Source organism: Emys orbicularis, chromosome 2 (assembly GCF_028017835.1).
Source record: "Emys orbicularis isolate rEmyOrb1 chromosome 2, rEmyOrb1.hap1, whole genome shotgun sequence".
In the NCBI taxonomy this organism is placed as follows: Eukaryota; Metazoa; Chordata; order Testudines; family Emydidae; genus Emys; species Emys orbicularis.
The window spans coordinates 220,037,324-220,059,270 of NC_088684.1; the positions used below are offsets into that span (position 1 = coordinate 220,037,324).

General features: G+C 44.5%; 1 protein-coding gene across 1 annotated transcript in view; it reads left to right on the forward strand.

The window, feature by feature from the left end:
* TRIM71 (tripartite motif containing 71) overlaps positions 1-21,947 on the forward strand; it is an 85,600-nt gene that overhangs the window by 24,455 nt on the left and 39,198 nt on the right. The window lies entirely within an intron of this gene.

A 21,947-nucleotide genomic window follows, 5' to 3' on the forward strand; every position in this document is an offset into this window, starting at 1 on the left:
GGATAGAGTGGGATGGTTCAGGATGTCCACACAGCAAATGGAGTTGTGCATAGAGGAACTAAACAGTGTGCTACAAGAGGTCTCTAGCAAGGACAGCACACAATTAGAATCCACCAGTTATTAGCTTTGGAGCTGCAGACAGCTTGGGGACAGTGGTGTAGGATTCTCCATGCCTATGAATCAAAAATCATTAGCATGGATACCAGCAGTAGAATTCTAGGTTCTGTTCCTATCTTTTTCACTGATGCACTGCTTTAAAAAAAAAAAAAAAAAAAAGGGGGGGGGGGTTACCTTAGAGTAACTAAAGCACATGAGCTGTCCTGAGATGGTAAACCCAGAAAAGGCTGGTGTATAGCACTGACTTTTTGCCTACTTTATTTCATTTGTAAAACTGAAGTGCTTTGTCTTCACTGTGGTTTTTACCTTGGGATAGCTTATGCGCCTCAGTTACACGGAGGTAAACAAAACAAAAATATGCCCTTTTTTTTTAATTGCAGTGAAGGCAAGGTGTTGTGTGAACCTGGGAAAGTTGCTTAACACCCCTGTATCTTTGCTTAACATCCTTACACCTCTCTTCTTACACATGGAGATGCGGGAGGGGGAATAGAGGAGTGGAGATTATACTGTTTTTAAAAAAACAAACAAACAAACTTTGCTATACTTTTCCCTCAATTTTGACAGATTTCTGACCAGCTCAAACACTTATCCACCTTTGAAGCACTTTTAATCTCAAAGTGCTGTGAGAGTGCAAAGTATTTAAAACAGAGATGTAAGCAAGTAGCCATATTCCTGATCTTAACAACCCCAATTCTCTTCAACCAACAGTGCACAAGTACTCCAGTATTACATGTTTTCTTCCACAAAACCAAGAGAAAACAGTAGTGTTCTTTCAAGAATCTGTTTTTAAAAAATGAGTGTTGTATTGGAGTGCTGTATTGGTCTTGCTTATATTTGTCTCTAGCAATATCACTTCTTCTCAATGTCTGTATTAATATTATTAAAATAATGTTGCTGAGGCTTTCACATAGTGGAAGCATTATAAACTTCATTTTCAAAATGGGGTTTGGTGGGGGATGAAGGATTTTAAGGCTGATGTTAAATTTCTCAAGCAAATCACTCAAAAAATCCATATGCTCCCAAAAGATGTTTCCATAATGGAACATTTGTTCAGTAGCTATATAAATGGATTATCTTCTCAAATTCTCTTAAGTATCTATCTGTGGTGGATTTAAAAATGCAAAATGTTCTTAAATCTGTTTAAAGCAACTGAAAGTAGTTTTGAAACTATTTTGAAGGGGAGAGAGGGGGAAAAAAAAGAACTAACTTCTTGACAAATAGGAGGACAGGAGTTTAACGCTTCAAACATGTCTGACCTCCCACCCCAAAGCCATTTTGACATTCATTCCCTACTGAATTTGAAAGAAAGATCCTTTTTAGTAGCCAAATGGCTTCCTCCTCTCTCCCCTCCCCCAATCCCTGCTCAGTGTATTTGCAATGCTCAGCCTTCCGTTGTTGCTGCCTGGTTGCATGGTTGATGTATCTCTTACGTTGATGCTTAAATGGTCCTAAGGAAAACTTAACTGTACGGAATGTGGCTGAAAGAATAACCGCAAATGTTTCATGTAGTCCAAAACAGAGTTCTCTTGCCTCTCCTACTCTTCACACAATTTGAAAGGGGGGAGGAAAGGGGGAAGTCCTAAACCTAGTAGTCATGCATAGAGCTGGTTGGGAAACATTTCCCATTTGTTACTGCAAAAAATTCAAAACCTTTTGTTGTTCAGAAAAACCTCAATGAAAAGGTTTTATCAGGAAGCCAAAAATTTTATAAACTTAAAAGCTTTTTTTGACAAAAATGCAGTTGAACTTTTCCACAGAAACTTCTGTTTTGATGAAAAAGCTGTTCACTGGGGAAAAAAGCTTCAAACAAAATTTGTTCAGGTCTTTGTTACAGATGGCTTTTCTCTACTGGCGGTGGTGGTGATGAGTTTTTAGTTGCACTTGCATTTATGAAAGCAAGCTAGGTCTTTTTAACACCACCATTTAGGGGGCTGAGATAAAAATTTGTTTTTCCATAAATTTGGTGTGTTCTGATCCGGTGAGGAGAGGCTTGCCTGGCAGCCATCTACTACAGAGAGGGAAAGGGTGTGACAGGATATTGGGGAATGGGTCCCAAGCCCTGGTACTTCTGGGGATTGATTTCCTGTTTAAAGTATGGGGATGAGAGGTTATTGGGATTCCATTTCTGACTGCCGCAGACTTGCTGTGTGACCTTGGACAATTTAGTTACTTAATTAACCTGCCTGAGTTTGCACCATCTGTAAAATTACAGGAGTGAGGACTGGTTTGCTGTTCTAAAAGAGTTTGGCACTCCAGAAGTGCAAAGCATGGTGTTCTATGACTTGGCACTTGTGGCTGCTTGCCCCTGCTCTCCTTACCTTTAATGAGCAGCCTCTGGTGTGAGCCCAAAAGTACTTTGCATATCTCATAAAGTGTGTGACCAACAGTAGACCTTGGCCTGTTGTGAACCCCAGTCACAAGACAGGGCAGCAGAGCTACTAGCACTTGCCAGTTAAACCAGAGTACTTTTCTTCCAACGAATGCTAAGATTGACAGGGGAACTACAGGGAACAAACGGGAGAATATCAAAGGGTAATGAGAGAAGATGGAACACTTTATTTTGTACAAGGAAATCACGTGTTGTCCTGCCACCTTCATTTTAAAGTCACCTTTGTCTGGCTTGTCGTCGTCGTCGTCCCTCCACGAACACAAGTTGACGCCCCACCATTCTGTTTTGTTGCGAGCATGTTCTTTCCATTTCTGGCCAAAGAGTTTTGTCATTTTAAAGTGGTCACTTGGAAAGTACAGCTTAGATCTTTCAGAATGCATCTGTGAACCTGTAAAGTTAACACTATAACCTATTCAAAGCAAGATAAGACCTCCATAACTATTACAAATTAACTTCCAACTGTGTCAGTGTATTTTTTAAAAAAAGCTTGATGGAATGAACATGAATTATTGAGTATGTGGGGCCTGTGGGTTAAGCCTCAGTTGTGGTGACTCAGCTGTCTGGAAATTTCAGTGCTGTGTGTCTAGTCTAAGGACTTGCTAGCTTGGGTCCTTTTTTTTTTTTTTTTTTTTTTTTTTTAATGGTATTTATAAGTCAGATGTTGATTCTCCTCAATAGCAGTGCTCTGCTTATTCTTGGCTGAAATCTGCTTCCTTTACCTATGTGGAGGGAGGCAGCACAAAGTGAGTTTTATGTACTTGGGGCATGTGTATTGGAGTCAAGGGTGTCTGGGTTTCTAATGTCCCTGTATTTGGCATGCCAGGTCACAATGCCAGGCCAGTCCTGTGCATCAGCACATTGACGCACAGGAGGGGGTAGGGAATTCTAGTTATCTGGTCAGTTTACAGATGCTTTATCTTTCATTAACCCCCTGCTGCTGGAAACTCTTCTTCTTGACATGGCAGAGATGGAGAACTAGCTCCAAGAAGCTTCACAAGAATAAAAAAAAGTCTCAATGTCTGAATACACCATAGATTCTGGGATTTGGTATGCAAGAGATCTGTGTTGCATTTACTAAGGCTGTCTACACTACAGCCTATGTCGTATGTCACTCAGGGGTGTGAATATTCCACTCCCAAGCGACATAAGTTACACCAATGTAAGAGTTCCCATGCACAGCGCTATGTCAGCGGGAGAGCTTCTCCTGCCAATATAGCTTATGCCACTTGCAGAGGGTTTGTGAGTGGTGTGGCTTTTTTTTTTTGTTGGGTTTTTTGTTTTTAAATATGCTGACGGGAGCTTCCGTCGGCATAGAGCATCTTCACCACACACTACAGCGGCACAACTGTGTCAGTACAGCTGCGCCGCTGCATCATTGTACATATAGAAATACTCTTAAACTGCCTATATTCCTTTACAGAGTCTCTATCTTGAATTGGTCACCCGTGTATGTGACTGAGTTAGGCCTGAACAGCTCTTTCACAGCTAAGGCTAAAAAGGTGGGGGGGGGGGGGAGGTTGTTTGTCACTAGCAAAACCAATGCTCTTCCCTGCCTTAAGTTTTAAAGGTAACAATGAAAACTAGAGGGAATAACTTTTGTTATAAAATTACTGAATTATAAATACTTAAATGTTTTATCAAGTGACTTGGAGTTAAATTGCTTCATACTGAATTAAAATCAGTGCCTTGACTCTTTTTTTCAGGTATGCTGAGCCCCCCACAGAAGTCCCAAATTAGAATGTTATACTGGTATAAATGTGCCCACATTAGGTGTTTTGTTTTTTGTTTTGTTTTAACTGCTTTAGTAATGCCAACATAAGAGTTTTGCCATTTTAATCTAACTGTATACAAGCCATAAGTTTCCCTTCAGAACCATAAAAGCTGTTGACCCTTCCAAACGTAAATAGGATGCAGTGTTGTCGTCTTCAACCAGGAAATCAGCAGACAGGTCCAAAGAGGTGTGAACTTCCCCACCTCAAATAGGCTATTAATTCTGAAGCAGCCCCATACCCATCTGCCAAAGCCTCCAGCTTCGCCTTGCCCCCTGACAACTGCTCCAGTGAGCTTGTATTGGGAATGCAAAAATCTGGAATGTTGAAAATGTTGGGGCACCATAAAATAATGCATATCACAATAAATAACTTGAGGATTACTCTACTGTTAATTAAACAGGAAAATGAATAAGGTAAAAACTCGGGTGCTTTGAAGCTGCCACAATCTTCCCTCTAATGTTGCACAAAGAACCCCCACAACAAATACAAAAATCAAGGCTTTCCTATGAATTTTAGGTCCAGCTTTCCAAGGTCGTTATCTTCATGTTTTAAGTAGTTAAAAACAGTGTTGACTCCTGTTGTTTGGGATAGGTGGTATATATGATATGATATTCAGGCTGGGGAAGGAGTGGAACAAAAAAAGACGTAAGCATTCCTAGGGCTTGTGAAAACCTGAGAATTTTCAGAAATTATCTCACCTTCGCTCTAGCATCATTAAACCCTACCAGCATGCACACTTGTGTGGGAGCATTAAATGGACCAAGCCTATAAGTTTCCAGTGACACCTACAAAGACCAGACTTGTCATTTCTCAGGTTTTAAAGTGTGTAGTTTTTTAAAAGCAAAGCACACACCTTTTTGCAAGTCATCTTTTAAATATTGTCTGCATTCAATGTTCTTTATATTGTTTGCAAAGGAGTTTTAGACACCATAAAGAGTGTGAGTGTGTGTGTGTGTATGGGGAAGAGTTTCTATTTCCATAGTTTGCAGTCACTTGGTACTCTTCAATATATAGAAACAGAAACATAACAGTTGCTTGGAACTGATAGTCCAGATGAATTATTTTAGCTACTTCCTTCTCTCCTGAGTTTTCTGCCTGATTTCAAAGCTTAAAAAAATGCAGCAGTTAATGTACTTTAAGATCAGTAATGATACAGTGCTGACAAAATTATTGCAAACGTACCTTAACTCTTCTAACTTACTGGTTGCATTTGACATCAAGTTATAATTGTGCCTTTCAAAATACCTATCTTATGGTGATAGCTGGATTCCAATAAAACAAGTGTGTTGTATTGGAAGTAGTGAATAAATGTAACTGTTGGGGATGAGAAGAATATTAGTGTACAGTGTAACCAAGGCTTCTGTTCACTATAAGGGTCTTTTGACCTACTTATTAGTGAGGGCATTGTTTAGTAAGCCATTCCAGGACCCATCCTGCCAGGCTTCTGCACACGATTAATCATTTCCTCTTGACCTTCTGCTCTTTTTTTATAGCAAGCTGCATTGATCAGAATCCTTAACTCTCAAGCTTGCTGCTTTAAAAAAAAAAAAAAAAAAGTGCCAAGAAATCATCTAATAAAAGTTTCCTGCTATTAACATTCTTAGTAACTTTCTTTTAGACACTCATTCTCTTCCCCCTTCCCTGTCTGTATCAGCTTTTGATCAAGAAGCATTTGGGAGCTGTTGTCTCACTGGATGGCTCCTTTAAATAAGTTCATTTTGAAGGAATCTATACTCAAAGTAGCAGCATTTTAAGGCCTTGTGTACACTGGGGTTTTTATTCACCTGTGTAGCTGTATAGGGACGGTCTTCATATTGTATCTTACACACACTGCCAACACTTAATAGTAATAACTGCGTATGCCAAAAATTAAACCATTGTCTGGAGTTCTTTACTTCTGTATAGGTGCAAAGAGCTACCACGATTGAAGGATGGATAGTGCCTTCAGCTACAAAAGACTTGCAAGTTATTCTCGCTAGTAACCTCCTTGCTATTTCTTATAGCATGATAAAGGTCCAAGAATCTAGGGGGAATAACCAGGCCTATTTGTCACCAGCACACCTCTAGTTTTATCTGCCTCTCTAGTGGCTGACCGCTCAGCCAGTCCTCCCTGCAGCAGAGCTCTTCTGAGGGAGATGCCAAGCCTTGCATCAGATTCCAGAACATTTTTGGCTCACTAATTTGTCTAATTCCCAGCTGTGTTCTAGGGCTGCATTTGCCTTTGGGGGAGACTTGTTTTTTCAGCTGTTCCCTGTTTGAGACCTTTGCCCCCTGCAGGATTTTGGGGTGGTAAGGCAAAAGGAGGGTCTGTGTCTCCTGCTTCATTCCTCGTTGAGCCTCTCTTTGGGGAGCTCCTCTGCCCCAAGCCAGCTGTAGCCCCAACCTCTTCCTCTATCAGACCAGGCCAGATGAGGTCACCTTGGGCCCCCTGCCTCAGGCCTATAAGGAGCCAGACAAAATTGGGAATAGGTTGGCTCCAGGAGCTAATAGCTCCCCTTTCCCCATCTCCATGAGAGGAACTAGGACAAAGGGCATCATGTCAAATGGAAGATGGTGCCTATCTCCCTAAAGCCAGCATCAGCAGCCATGTTCTGGGCTAGGGAGCCTTGCTGCCTCCTCCCTACCTCCCTCACACTATTAACGGGGAGGGGACTAGACACTGCTGATGCCAGAGTGTATGGCTAAGGGGCTTCAGTCTCAGCTCATTCCCACTTCTATAACAAGCCTCCTGGGGACCCCTTCTGATCCCAGGCTGGGACCTCCGGGTGGGGAACATACCATATGGTCTATGTAGATCCCAAGAAGTACAGAGAGGTGGAGCTTCTGGGGAGTCCATCCTTGAGGCCCAGAAGGGACGACCCCTCCCCCCACCCCCATGGGTGAGAGGGACACAAGTGCAGCCTTAATAGGGAAATCGTTAGTTGCTTGAAATATACATGGAGGAATCTGCGCCCCATTTCACTCTCACTCCCCAAAGCAGAATTATAGGAACAAACTCCCAAAGGGGAAACAAATAAACTAGCATTGTTTCACCTGCAGCTTGCAGCAAGGCAGATCAATTAAAAGAAGACAAAGCCACGAACTTGCTGATAGTTCTGGGCATGGGCATAGCTGCATACTTCCTTCCTAGGTGAGCAAAGCTAGCTGTCTGAATCAATTAAGATCTAACTGTTTGGGGGGGGAGAGGGGGGTCAGATAATAAATACATATTTAAAAACAACCCCCACCAGAGGATAGACACTTTCAGGCAGAGTACTCAGTACTGTGAAACACTGCTTGGGAGATCTGCATTTGCCTTAGACAAGCTAGGTAGCTATATATCCCTTCCGATACCCCCTGGGAAAATGTAATAAAAGGATGGGAATTTCCTGCCACCTGTAAGACTGTGAAAACATTGTTCTTTTGTTCCCAGCTGCTGCTGTGGGTCACCGTGCCTGAATGTCTAAGTTACTGTTCCAGCTTCTGCTGCAGGTTGCCATTCATTGACGCCACCTCCCCTCAACAGCTAGCAAGTGAGGGAGGAAAGGAGCAATACTCAGCTGTGGAAGAACAAGTAGGCAGTAAGGCACCATTTATTTGTAGCCCCTCAGCTTACATTTTAGAAGGTCATAAGTTTTCCCCATGCTATTAACTGGCATTGGAGCAACCCCCCCCTTTCCATCCCCAAAAATGAACTGTCCTCTGACACCCTAAGTGTCTCAACATTGCTTGTGAAAGCATGCAAACATGGGTGGACACACTGAAAGTATGGTCTCTCACAACCTAAATAGCACATGGCCTATGGGGCTTCTCCTGGGAACAGATAGTGGGATACAAATCTTTTAGGCGCATGCACAGCGGGGCATTTGGTCCTTGAGATAAATGCTCAGGCAAATCAATTCCCAGATCTTAGTGATTCAGTGAGCAACTTTGTGGAATGAGGCTATTCACAGTTATCTGGAAAATCAACTTGAAATCCTGGCTCCTACCAGATAGAAAGGAGTAACGGTTATATGGCACATTGAAGCAGACCATGAAGTACAACAGGAGAAAAATATCATTCTGCAACTGGTAGCTAGAACAAGGGCTGTGTGCTGAGGCGAAGTCATGGGCTGCCTTAGGGCTGGTTGGGAGTCATCCAGATAATCCTATCTGGAGTTAGACAGTCTGGCACCAATCAGGGGTCTGTCAGTTTGAGATCTGGACAAAATGAGGCGACTAGATATTACCTGGTTGGTGGTGGGAGAGAAGAGTACTCTATATGGAACTGTGTAAGAATCAGAGACCGATTTGTCCTATTCCCCACTCAACCAACCCATGGGAATGCTGGGTCATGAAACTATCCATCTCCTTCAGATTGGAGCAATACAACCTCATTCCAGATCCTATTTCTAGTCTCAGACAATCTAACAAAAAAAACCAGGGCTCTGTCTGAAACATCTGAATAAATGCCTGTAGTGGAGGATATTCCATTCCCATTTTACCATTCTACAAACAGTTCTTCCATTTTGAACATGGAGGGCAGCTTTTTGTTTTTCCAGTTGTAATTGTTGTCACTTGATCTGACAGGTTATCTCAGAGACTCTTCCAAGATCATGGTAGAATTAATATTGACTCTAAGAAATTCACTTCTCTCTTCCTCGACCATTTTTCTGATAAGGGTTTTCAAAACCCTTAAGGAAATGCACAGTTGTATTGTTCCTGGAGTACTTTGGATTCATAATAAACAGACAAATGGCACTAAGGTAGTCAGTCATAGGCCTGGGCTGAGGATGAATGCTGTCAGGATACAAGGTTTCATCTCAGAAGAATGTTAATGGACAATGAAAACAGCCTCAAGAAAAATAAGTATCAGAGAAACAAAAATCCGGTTCCTACTGGAGCTTGTTGGGAATGCTGATCTTATACACAGACCTACTTCAGTGAACCAGATGGCTCATAAGCTACCTACCCAGTAATTTATGTTGTCTCTACCTATAGGGCCAACAGAGTGAAATGTGGTGGAAACAAGTTTCCATTGTATATGCTCTGTTCTCTCAACTGTGTGCACACAGTCATACTCTTTGAAGAAATCCACTTGTTGGTGAACCAGGCAGAGTGATTCTTCTGTCAGATACCCTCTAGGGATAATGGAGGTGGGTTATTCAATTCCCACTCCCTATTAGGGAATAGGTGCCAGAAAGAGAACACCGCATCCACCGGCTGGACCACAGTGATTCGTTAAGGTCTCATAGCACTGTTCCTATCATGGATATAATAGACTTGTTTTGGTTGTAACAGTTGTCTTTGAGGTTTTTAATAAATAAAATAAGAAAGAACATGATCAGCCTGATCCCAGAGAGAAAATCAACTTCTCCTGCTCTCGGGGGAGCAAAGTTTCCTATCTTGCTGCACTGCCCATACAAGGGGTGATAAATGCTAAGATTTACATGGTAGATGTTGGATTAAGCAGAGTAGAACCTGCACCCAGAAATATCTTCCATCGTAAGTCAATTTGGTGGGCTGATGATTGACTTAGCTGCATCTGGAAACAGCAATAAAGTGTCCTGTGGCCTCTTCTTGTGCCAGGATCTGGAAAATGAGGTGGTGAATGGCCCTCCAAAGCTGGGCAATGTCTCTGCTGTATGCCTTCCCACCGTTTTCACTGCACCCCAGGACCATACAAAAGATAAGAAAGCGATGACTTCTGGTCTGAAGAGGCTGTGGCTTTCAGGTCTGATTAACCTAGCATTGGACCTTCTGATGTTCTCCATCTCGGAGAAGGTCTGCTATTGTAAAACCAATCCTCCATCCAGGACTAGACCGGTCCGAAAGGATAATTGGATGAAGTGATTAGCCTCAGAGAGACGTCTAGATTCCCTATGGTAGAATAGAACTTATTCTACCATAGGGAATCATTGCCTTGAGCTCCTCCGGAAGGGCCTCAGTGCGGGTGTCTGAGTGCCCAAGAGAAAAGCTCAAGTCGCTGTAGTATAATGTTTATGTCCAAACAAATGAAGCTTGTATACACCAATATAAATGTTTCCTTACAGGAACAATCCTTATTCCATCTCCACAAGGCCATAGAACACCACTTCATTCTGCTGCTAGCAGACCTACTCACATTGAACCACTTCAGGAAGTGCCCTTATGTTACTTATTCATTAAAGTAAACCTCCCTACTCTCTCCAATCAGATGAGTTTTTAGAAGTTGGGAATTTCTTAGATGAGACGCAGCATTTTACTTTTAATTCAGATAAGTAGCCCTTACAGTGTCCTCACATTGATTCCCAAAGAAAATTCAGTAAATATCCATCCTTCTGTTAAGCATCAAAAGTCCAGTGTTTGGGAGCACTGATAATTAATTCCAGGGCAGAGAAATCATGTCTCCTGTACTGAGATATATTAGGTGGCTCCTGGGTCAATACATAAATTCACCAAGATTCTCCAGATTGTACTCTTGGGGGGGAGGGGAATTCTGCACCACTGTGCAAGCACAGAATTAATGCCCCCGCAGACTAATTGATTCATACGCCCCTGCTGGGCAGCGGTCTTGAGCAGGTGTGTCTGGTCTGGGCTTTGGGAACAGCCAGGGGGAGTTGTAAATCACTGCCTCAGGGAGCAGGGCTGCGTGTGCATGCAAGACTCTGTCCCTCTTGTCCACTATCATGGTGTGCCTGGGGATGGACAGGGCTGGTGGCTCCTACCATGCCGGGCTCCAGCTGCTAGTCCGAGGGGGTGGGGTGGGGAGAGATGGGACTTCCTCTTTCCCAGCACAGGCTGCTCACGGAGACTGGTCAAATCCACCCTGGGGAACCTCCCCCCAGCTGCAGGAAGGCTCTACACCCTACCCAACACTGCTCCCTGTCCCCATTGCTCCCCAGCGGTACAGGGAGGGGTCACTGTACATGGAGCTTTCCCCACGCCACCCAGCATCTGCCCAACCTTTGTGCATCCAGATCCTCCCACTGAGCCTCACCCCTGTATCTGGACCCCCTGCCAGGCCTCCCCTCTGAGTCCCCCATACTTGAACTCCCACCCTGCTGAGCCCAGACTCCCTGCCAAGCCCCACACACCCGGATCCCCACCCCGCTGAGCCCCGCACACCTGCATCCCCACCCCACTGAGCCCCAATCAGCTGCACCCAGACCCCCACACCCAGACTTCCCCATTGAGCCCCATCCCCCTGCAACTGGACCTGCACCCAGACCACCCTCTCCTGAGCCGTGACCACTTTCACCTGGACTCCCCACAGAGGCCCATTTGCCCTGTACCCAGAACCCCCAATGAGCCCCTGTGCATCCAAATCCCCCCTGAACCTGGACCCCCCACTAAGTCGCCCACACCCAGTTTGCCTCACACAGAACCCTCTCACCCCACACCTGGATCCCCTCCCCACTAAGCCCCTCCACACTTGGATCCTACTGGGCTGAGCCTGCCTGCCCGCCTACACCTGGATTTGGAGGAAGGCCTGGGCATCAGGGCTGGCGCTTCCACTAGGTGACCCTATGTGGTTGCCTAGTGCGGCAGGATTTGGGGGGCGGCATTTTGCTGTCCTCGGCGGAAATTCGGCGGCGGGGGGTCCTTCCGCTGTGGTTCCTTCGCTCACGCCGGGACCTGCCGCTGAAGTGCCCCGAAGACGCGGAGCGGAAGGACCCCCGCCGCCAAATGCTCAGAGGAGGAGTGCTGCCGCCTAGGGCGGCAAAAACCCTGGCGCCGCTCCTGCTGGGCATGCAAGCAAGACTTCTGGAGGGGCAGGGCCCTGGGGTGTTCCTGGGGCTGACCCGGTCCTTGCGCTGTGCCTTACTGCTGAGTCTCTGTCCTGAGAGGGCCGGGGAGAGGGGACTGCAGGGTGACCTGCACTCCCCATTGCTGTGCTAGAGCCTCCACTCCCATTGCCTTTCTAATCTATTGTCTGTAACAATTTCAGTTCTAGTCCAGTGACTGTACAGTGATATGCTAAGTACTACTTAAGTCGTGCTATTCACTAAGGCCCCAATCTGACAAAGTACTAGTTTAAATGGGGATACTCAGGTGCTGAACTTTATGCACATATTTAAGTGCTGTGCCAGATCATGGCCTAACTTCACTCCTAAGGATGTGCTTCCCTTCAGGTTAGGTGACCATATTTTGAAAACCAAATCCGGGGAGAGACCAGGTAAGAGCACAGCAAAGTTGCTAACACTGAACATGTAAGTTGTGGAGCATAGTGAGGAAAAATTTTTTTAGCAGCTACTATTTTAACAGTTGCACATATACACAATAAATACAAAACAAATATGCATATAATCACCCACGGATGTGACGTCACACTAAAGATATACTTTCAGACACTGGTTACAAATAATACACACTGTTCAGGAAAAAGAATACTTCATCCCATCTGCCACATACTGTGATCATTGTAGTTGTGTCATTGCATTCATGTGGTTTCCCTGTCACAAACTCATTTAACAGAGTTTCTTCATCAAACAGTGCATCCTCATTAATTGTCACATTGGGGCATTTCTTCTGCAGTAACTCGACTACTGTTTCAGTCTCGGATCTTAAAGGACATTTCTTTAAAAGCAGACGCTTCAAATCGTCAGTATGCTTTCCCCATGCACATATGTATTCTATGGATGTATCGAAGAAAGATTTTGATACATTAAGATAGCACTGATGTGTCACGACCCCCACTCCTTGTAGGTCTCTAAGTAGTTTTCTCACTAAAACAGGCACAAAGTATTCATACCTTGCAACCAACCCCTTTTTGAGATTAAGATATCGGCTAACCCTACAGCATAGCAATCATCTCCCTCAATCGATTTGATTGTGTCATGAAAAAGTGTCATGTTTGCATGGATAAAAAGCAAGCCAGAGTTTGGTATATGGTTCTTCAAATATTTTGTGAAGAACTACTGGGCATTTTTGCTCTGACAAGAAAAATGACTTCAATTACTCAATTAAGTTGAAGGATTGTCTCTAAAGCAGGTAAGATTATCAGCAATCTGGCATTATGGTATCCCAGTATATTCCAGTATTATTGTCCCATGTACTCTCAAAAACTTTTCTGTCTTTCCACACAAACAGTGAAATATGAAAATATCCAAAAATCTTAATTAGGATCCTCTCAATGTCTACCAGGATTGTATCCTTTGCAGTTCGGGCATAGTTGTGCACGATGTGAGCAGGGAATCCAAGGCCAATCACTTCCCTTTTTAAACTTTTCTTTATTTGGTGTGCAAATTTTCTCTTCCATGTCTGCATAGGCCGCCAAAGTTTGTGTTTGTATTATCTGCTGAGAATGCCGCAACCTTATTTTCAATTCCTTCTTGATAACATAGAATTTATCGTTCTGATGTCGCTCCTTCAAGTTTGGTAAAATCCACAGTTTAATTTGCACACATACACTGCCGTCATAAGCCTTGAAATAGCGACGCAAGACAAGAAGCAGCTTTACATGTCCATGATTCGATGCATCAGCAGTATCTTTCCAGTCGTCAATTTGTTCATCATTTGCCCATGGAGCAAAAACATTTACAACAGTTGCTTCGCACTTTGTCCACATACATGAGAATTTTGGGTTACTGAATGTTATTTAAATTGGAACTAAAGTCCATTGACCTGTGAACTGTGATTTTTGTCTAACAGTATGATACTCAACCTTGCAAAAAAAATCAGTAACAGAACGTGAACTGTATGGTTAGTGGTACCTTTGTGTTCTTTTGTAGATATCCTCCCTCCACTCAAAATGGAATATACTAACTGGCATATTGAACATAATACAGATGTTTCTTTTCTGGTTGGTTGAAAATATGGAAAATCTTTTTGAAGCTGGTTGTTAAAGCAGCATTTACACTTCTTTGACAATGCCATATTCACTTTGAGTGCAAAGACTGCTTCAGTGCCTCTGGTGCAGCCCGTAACTGTCAAGCAGCAGTATTATAAAACTTCGCTGCAGTGAAACACCACTACCTAGAACCAGGTGGGTGGTAGTGGAACTGACAGCCATCCAGCACTACTCCAGAACCCACAGAGCACCACATCCGGGAGAAACCATGACACGAGGACCCACCACATGGATGCCACATGACAGCCCAACATCATCACTTTATCAAGACTACCCCTAACCAGAGGTGAATTATCTGTACTCCCCAAGGGACTGAATTTCTGCCCCACCACAGAACCTGATACCATACAAACATTTGGAGAACTAAAAGAATTCTCGCCAACTCTGCCTCAAAGAATTCTTTCACAGCAATGAGGACATCACCTACAATTACCATGTCCCTAGCGACAGTCATTATTCACACTTGGAGTTGCAGCTAGCAAGAGATGTTAAGAGTAACAAGAAGGGTTTCTTCACGTATGTTAGCAACAAGAAGAAAGTCAAGGAAAGTGTGGGCCTCTTACTGAATGAGGGAGGCAACCTAGTGACAGAGGATGTGGAAAAAACGAATGTACTCAATGCTTTTTTTGCCCTTGTCTTCACAAACAAGGTCAGCTCCCAGACTACTGCACTGGGCAGCACAGCATGGGGAGGAGGTGACCAGCCCTCTGTGGACAAATAAGTGGTTCGGGACTATTTAGAAAAGCTGGATGAGCACAAGTCCATGGGGCCAGATGCGCTGCATCCGAGGGCGCTAAAGAAGTTAGCGGATGTGATTGCAGAGCCATTGGCCATTATCTTTGAAAACTCCTGGCGATCGGGGGAGGTCCCGGATGACTGGAAAAAGGCTAATGTAGTGCCCATCTTTTTAAAAAGGGAAGGAGGAGGATCCAGGGAACTAGAGGCCAGTCAGCCTCACCTCAGTCCCTGGAAAAATCATGGAGCAGGTCCTCAAGGAATCAATTCTGATGCACTTAGAGGAGAGGAAAGTGATCAAGAACAGTCAGCATGGATTCACCAAGGGCAAGTCATGCCTGACTAACCTAATTGCCTTCTGTGATGAGATAACTGGGTCTGTGGATGAGGGGAAAGCAGTGGACGTGTTATTCCTTGACTTTAGCAAAGCTTTTGATATGGTCTCCCACAGTATTCTTGCCGGCAAGTTAAAGAAGTATGGACTGGATGAATGGACTATAAAGTGGATAGAAAGCTGGCTAAATCGTCGGGCTCAACGGGTAGTGATCAATGGCTCCATGTCTAGTTGGCAGCCGGTATCAAGCAGAGTGCCCCAAGGGTCTGTCCTGGGGCCGGTTTTGTTCAATATCTTCATTAGTGATCTGGAGGATTGCGTGGACTGCACCCTCTGCAAGTTTGCGGATGACACTAAACTGGGAGGAGTGGTAGATACGCTGGAGGGTAGGGATAGGATACAGAGGGACCTAGACAAATTAGAGGATTGGGCCAAAAGAAATCTGATGAGGTTCAAGAAGGACAAGTGCAGAGTCCTGCACTTAGGACGGAAGAATCCCATGCACTGCTGGCTAACGGCGTTTGGGGCTGTATAAGTAGGGGCATTGCCAGCAGATCAAGGAACGTGATCATTCCCCTCTATTCGACATTGGTGAGGCCTCGTCTGGAGTACTGCGTCCAGTTTTGGGCCCCACACTACAAGAAGGATGTGGAAAAATTGGAGAGAGTCCAGCGGAGGGCAACAAAAATGATTAGGGGGCTGGAGCACATGACTTATGAGGAGAGGCTGAGGGAACTGGGATTGTTTAGTCTGCAGAAGAGAAGAATGAGTGGGGATTTGATAGCTGCTTTCAACTACCTGAAAGGGGGTTCCAAAGAGGATGGATCTAGACTCTTCTCAGTGGTACCAGATAACAGAACAAGGAGTAATGGTCTCAAGTTGCAGTTGGGGAGGTTTGGGTTGGATATTAGGAAAAACTTTTTCACTAGGAGGGTGGTGAAGCACTGGAATGGGTTACCTAGGGAGGTGGTGGAATTTCCTTCCTTAGAGGTTTTTAAGGTCAGGCTTGACGTAATCCTGGCTGGGATGATTGAGTTGGGGATTGGTCCTGCTTTGAGCAGGGGGTTGGACTAGATGACCTCCTGAGGTCCCTTCCAACCCTGATATTCTATGACAGTCAAAAGAAAAAAGAATCATCTGATTGGATGCTCCACAGTGGATTTCACAGATATTTCTCCTGAACAAACATTACATCCATCACAGTTTCTCCTCCACTGAGAAGACCACTGTACAGTCCCTGAAACCCAACCACCAGATAGTGATCAAACTAGCAGACAAAGGAGTGTCAACGTAGTTCTCCACCTTGATGACGACATCAATGAGGCTAACCAACAACTCTCTGACTCCACCTACTACAAGGAATTTGAAGACCCCATAGCATAGTTCACACAGGAATTTAAGGATATCAGATCTTCCCCAGACAACTCCAAGAGAAACTCTACCACCTCATCCCCAATGAACTCACCTCAAGGACCTTCTGCATGCTTCCCAAGATGTACGAACAAGGGAACCTAGGCAGACCCATCAAATCTGGCCAGGGCACTCTTACTGAAGGAATATCAGCACTCATAGAAACCATCCTCAAACCACTCACCACACAAAGGGCCAGTTTCCTTCAGGACATGGCGGATTTCTTCCTGAAACTCCACAACATTAACAACCTCCCTCTGAGCACCATCCTTGTCACCTCCCTATAAGCCATCATCCCTCATGATGGCATCACTGCCTGCCTGAAATATCTACAAGACAATGGACAACCTCAGATATCCACCCCAAACATGCTGCCAAACTCATCCATTTCATCCTTGCTATAGCAATTTTACATTCCTCAACAAATGCTTTGTCAGTACCAGGGGAACAGCCATAGGTACTGGGATTGGGTCCCCAATATGCCAACTCTTCATGGGCCACCTCGAGGAAGAATTTCTGGACAATTGCACTATGAAACCAATGATATACTTGAGATACATCAATGATATTTTCATTCTCGGACAGGTGTGTGACGGGTTGGATCACAGAAACCCCCTTGGGAGCTGCCACCCGATGTGCAAAGACTACCCCTGCTTCTGTTTTCCCTGCCAGCTCAGGGCTCCAGCACCCTGTCTTGCTGAGCCAGACACTCCAGTCTGCTCTAACAAAGACTCAGGGTCTGAATCACTTGTCCCAAAGCTGCAAGTTTACCTGAAAACCAGCTCACAGGAGTGTGCTTGTCTTTAGCACTCAGATGCCCAACTCCCAATGGGGTCTAAACCCAGATAAATCCGTTTTACCCTGCATAAAATTTATGCAGGGCAAACTCATAAATTGTTCGCCCTCTATAACACTGATAGAGAGATATGCACAGTTGTTTGCTCCCCCAGGTATTAATACATACTCTGAGTAAATTACTAAATAAAAAGTGATTTTATTAAATACAGACAGTAGGATTTAAGTGGTTCCAAGTAGTAACAGACAGAACAAAGTAAGTCACAAGCAAAATAAAATAAAATGCGCAAATCTATGCCTAATCAAACTAAATACAGATAATCTCACCCTCAGAGATGCTTCAGTAAGTTTTTCTCAGACTGGACACCTTCCAGGCCTGGGCACAATTCTTTCCCCTGGTACAGCTTTTGTTCCAGCTTAGGTGTTATCTAGGGGATTCTCCATGATGGCTCCTCTCCCCTTCTCAGTTCTCTTCCCCCCTTTATATATCTTTTGCATAAGGCGGGAACCCTTTGTTCCTCTGGGTTCCCACCCCCTCCCCTCACTGGAAAAGCACCAGGTTAAAGATGGATTCCAGTTCAGGTGACATGATCACATGTCACTGCAAGACTTCATTACTCACTTGCCAGCACACACATATACAGGGAGACTCACAGGTAAACAGCCATCTGCAGACAATGGGAGTCATCAAGATTCCAAACCATCATTAATGGCCCACACTTTACATAATTACAATAGGCCCTCAGAGTTATGTTTTATATTTCTAGTTTTAGATACAAGAGTGGTACATTTCTACAAATAGGATGATCATACTCAGTAGCTTATGAGCTTTGTAATGATACCTTACAAGAGACCTTTTGCACAAAGCATATCCCATTTGCATTATAGTCACTTATTATCAAATTTTTTATAAAACTATCCCAGTTATATTATATTCACTTATTATCATGTTTTTATAAAACCATGTAGACTGCACAACGTCACACCCTCCTCCTGAACTTACTGCCAGAGACTTGGACACTGACCATGGCGGAGGCAGTATACCTAAAATTCGTTTTTGGGCTCCCCTACTGGGCAGACACTCCTGTGTCCCCCAAAAGGGAAAGAGACCCTGACCCAGCTGTAGGCTCACAGCTACCAGCTATGAGGGACCTTTCGCTGGCCAGCAAAATCCCCCCCCTTTCACTCAGGTTGGGTTTGCTTCCAGCTAGAGTCCTTGGGGTTTGTTTCCACCGCAGCAGTCACCAGGACCCCAACTTCCAGCTCCAGGATACATGTCTCTGTGCACCTCTTCCACTCCATTACAGCCAGGTCATGCTTCTGGGTCTTACTTGCTTTGTCTCTTAAGTCCAGGCTGGTGGGCAGCCTTTTCTTTTTCCAGGTCAGCCTTTTTCCAGGCAAATTGTACATCAATTTCCATTTGTTTTCCCTTGAGACCATCACTTGATGAGCTGGGATACCACAGAGAACACCCTCCTGCCAGAACAGGCACCCCTCCCCTCCTGTCTTGCTAGGTTAGACACTCCAGTCAGCTTCAGCACAGACAGAGGTTGGGCCACACCCATCTGCAGTTCACTGAAACTGAGATGTACTCAGCTCAGGGGCTTCTTAGTTAACAGAGACATTTCCAGCGCCCATTGTTCAGTCTTTCTGGGCAATTTGCAACTTGTGTAGTTTTAGCTTCTTTTGATCTTCATTCTTACTTATTTTGCTTCCTTTTCTGTCCCTAATTTCCTTTCCCAAAATAAGCAAACAGAAAATAACAAACCAGTAACCACTTTGTCTGTTCTCCAGCCACCACACTTAAAACTCACTTAAAATCACTACCAGTATCTCAAAGCAATCAGCTGTGCACAGATCCTGCTCGACTACGCCACTGTGACGGGTTGGATCACAGAAACCCCCTTGGGAGCTGCCACCCAATGTGCAAAGACTACCCCTGCTTCTGTTTTCCCTGCCAGCTCAGGATTCCAGCACCCTGTCTTGCTGAGCCAGACACTCCAATCTGCTCTAACAAAGACTCAGGGTCTGAATCACTTGTCCCAAAGCTGCAAGTTTACCTGAAAACCAGCTCACAGGAGTGTGCTTGTCTTTAGCACTCAGATGCCCAACTCCCAATGGGGTCTAAACCCAGATAAATCCGTTTTACCCTGCATAAAATTTATGCAGGGCAAACTCATAAATTGTTCGCCCTCTATAACACTGATAGAGAGATATGCACAGTTGTTTGCTCCCCCAGGTATTAATACATACTCTGAGTAAATTACTAAATAAAAAGTGATTTTATTAAATACAGACAGTAGGATTTAAGTGGTTCCAAGTAGTAACAGACAGAACAAAGTAAGTCACAAGCAAAATAAAATAAAATGCGCAAATCTATGCCTAATCAAACTAAATACAGATAATCTCACCCTCAGAGATGCTTCAGTAAGTTTTTCTCAGACTGGACACCTTCCAGGCCTGGGCACAATTCTTTCCCCTGGTACAGCTTTTGTTCCAGCTTAGGTGTTATCTAGGGGATTCTCCATGATGGCTCCTCTCCCCTTCTCAGTTCTCTTCCCCCCTTTATATATCTTTTGCATAAGGCGGGAACCCTTTGTTCCTCTGGGTTCCCACCCCCTCCCCTCACTGGAAAAGCACCAATGATATACTTGAGATACATCAATGATATTTTCATTCTCGGACAGGTGATCTAAACTCCCTCATAGATTTCCACCACACCTTCAACCACAACCACCCATCCAGGAAACTCTCTCTAGTACACTCCCACACCAGCATCAACTTCCTGGTCACTGCAATCAACCTCAACAAGGGAACCCTGCAGACAGTGATGTGCAGGAAATGCACGGGTTACCTCCACAGATGCAGTAACCATGCCAGATGCGCCAAGAAATCTGTTATCTACAGCCGAATACACAGATACCACAGAATATGCTCTGAGGAGAAAGTCCGGGATATGCATTTTAACACACTTAAAACAGCCTTCAGTACACAAGGACACTCCACCAGAGAAGTAGACTGCATCATGGAATGAGCCACCCAAATACCCTTAAAGAACCTGCTTCAATACAGGAGTTAAAAAAAAAAAAAAAAAATTCTCACCACCCACACTAGAACCCATACAGGGCCTCATTAAACAATTACAACCCATACTCGATGGGTCTTGAAAAAATCTTTCCGAGACTCCTCTTCTGGCCGTCAAACAACCCCCCAGCTCATCATCAGAAGCAGTCTCTTTGCAGACCAGAACCCACCAACTCAAAGCATCATCAGACCCTGCCAAAACAGATGCAAAACCTGCAGACGTATCTCTACTGCTACAATGATCAATGCTCCTCACAATGCACCTTTCAAGATCCATGGGTCCCCCCCCCCTCTCTCGATATAGATATAGATATATTATATGCCTATTTCAACATGTGGTGTACCACATCCAGTGCACTAAATGCCCCAATAACAACTATGCGTGTGAAACCAGACAATCATTATGCTCTCAAATGGACGTTCACCTAAAAATAAGACAAAAACACCATATAACCTGTGGGTGAACACTTTTCACAAAATGATTACTCCATATCTGACCTCTCAAGATATGTCTTGGACAGCCACAGTTGGCTGATTGCAGCAGACTTGAGCTCGAGCTAAGGGGCTGTTTAACTGGGCTACAGTCGGAGCCCAGATGTCTCCATTGCCCGAGCCCTGTGAGCCTGAGTCACCTGGCACAGGCCAGCCACGGGTTTTTACTTGCAGTGTTGACATACCTTCAGTCTTTATCCTGAATGAAATCTGCACAACACCTTCAAAAGAGCCTGGGATCTTAGGCATAATTTTGCTAGACACTAAAAATCATGATTTTAATAAAGGCACTGGATTTGGGGCTTATTACAACAGCCTGAAACCCACTAACTCTCCTTTTTTGTTCTATGATTTTTTTGTCCTATGTTAATGAGGCATTTCACCTTGAATGGTCTCTTAGAATACGTTAACTACTTATGCTAAATAACCTATTCCAGCTTGTATTTAGCTGTGACACTCTGAGGACTTGTCTACACTTAAAATGCTGCAGCGGTGCTGCTGTAGTGCATCAGTGTAGACACTACCTACACCGACCGACAGGAGTGCCGTTGGTGTAGGTAATCCACTTCACTGAGAGGCAGTAGCTAGATCGATGGAAGAATTCTTCCAGCCACCTACTTCTTGCCTACACCAGGGGTTAGGTTGGTATAGCTAAGGCCTGGTCTACACTGGGGGGGGGATCGATCTAAGATACACAACTTCAGCTATGAGAATAGTATAGCCGAAGTCGACGTATCTTAGATCGACTTAGAATCACTCCGCGTCCTCGTGGCACGAGATCGATGGCCGCCACTCCCCCGTCGACTCCACTTCCGCCTCTCGCCGTGGTGAAGTTCCGGAGTCAACGGCAGAGCGATCGGGGATCGATTTATCGTGTTTACACTAGACGCGATAAATTGATCCCTTATAGATCGATCACTACCCGCCGATCCAGCGGGTAGTGTAGACGTACCCTAAGTCTCTCAAGGGTGTGGATTTTTCACACTGCTAAGAGACATAGCTACTTTGAAATAAATTCCTAGCGTATAC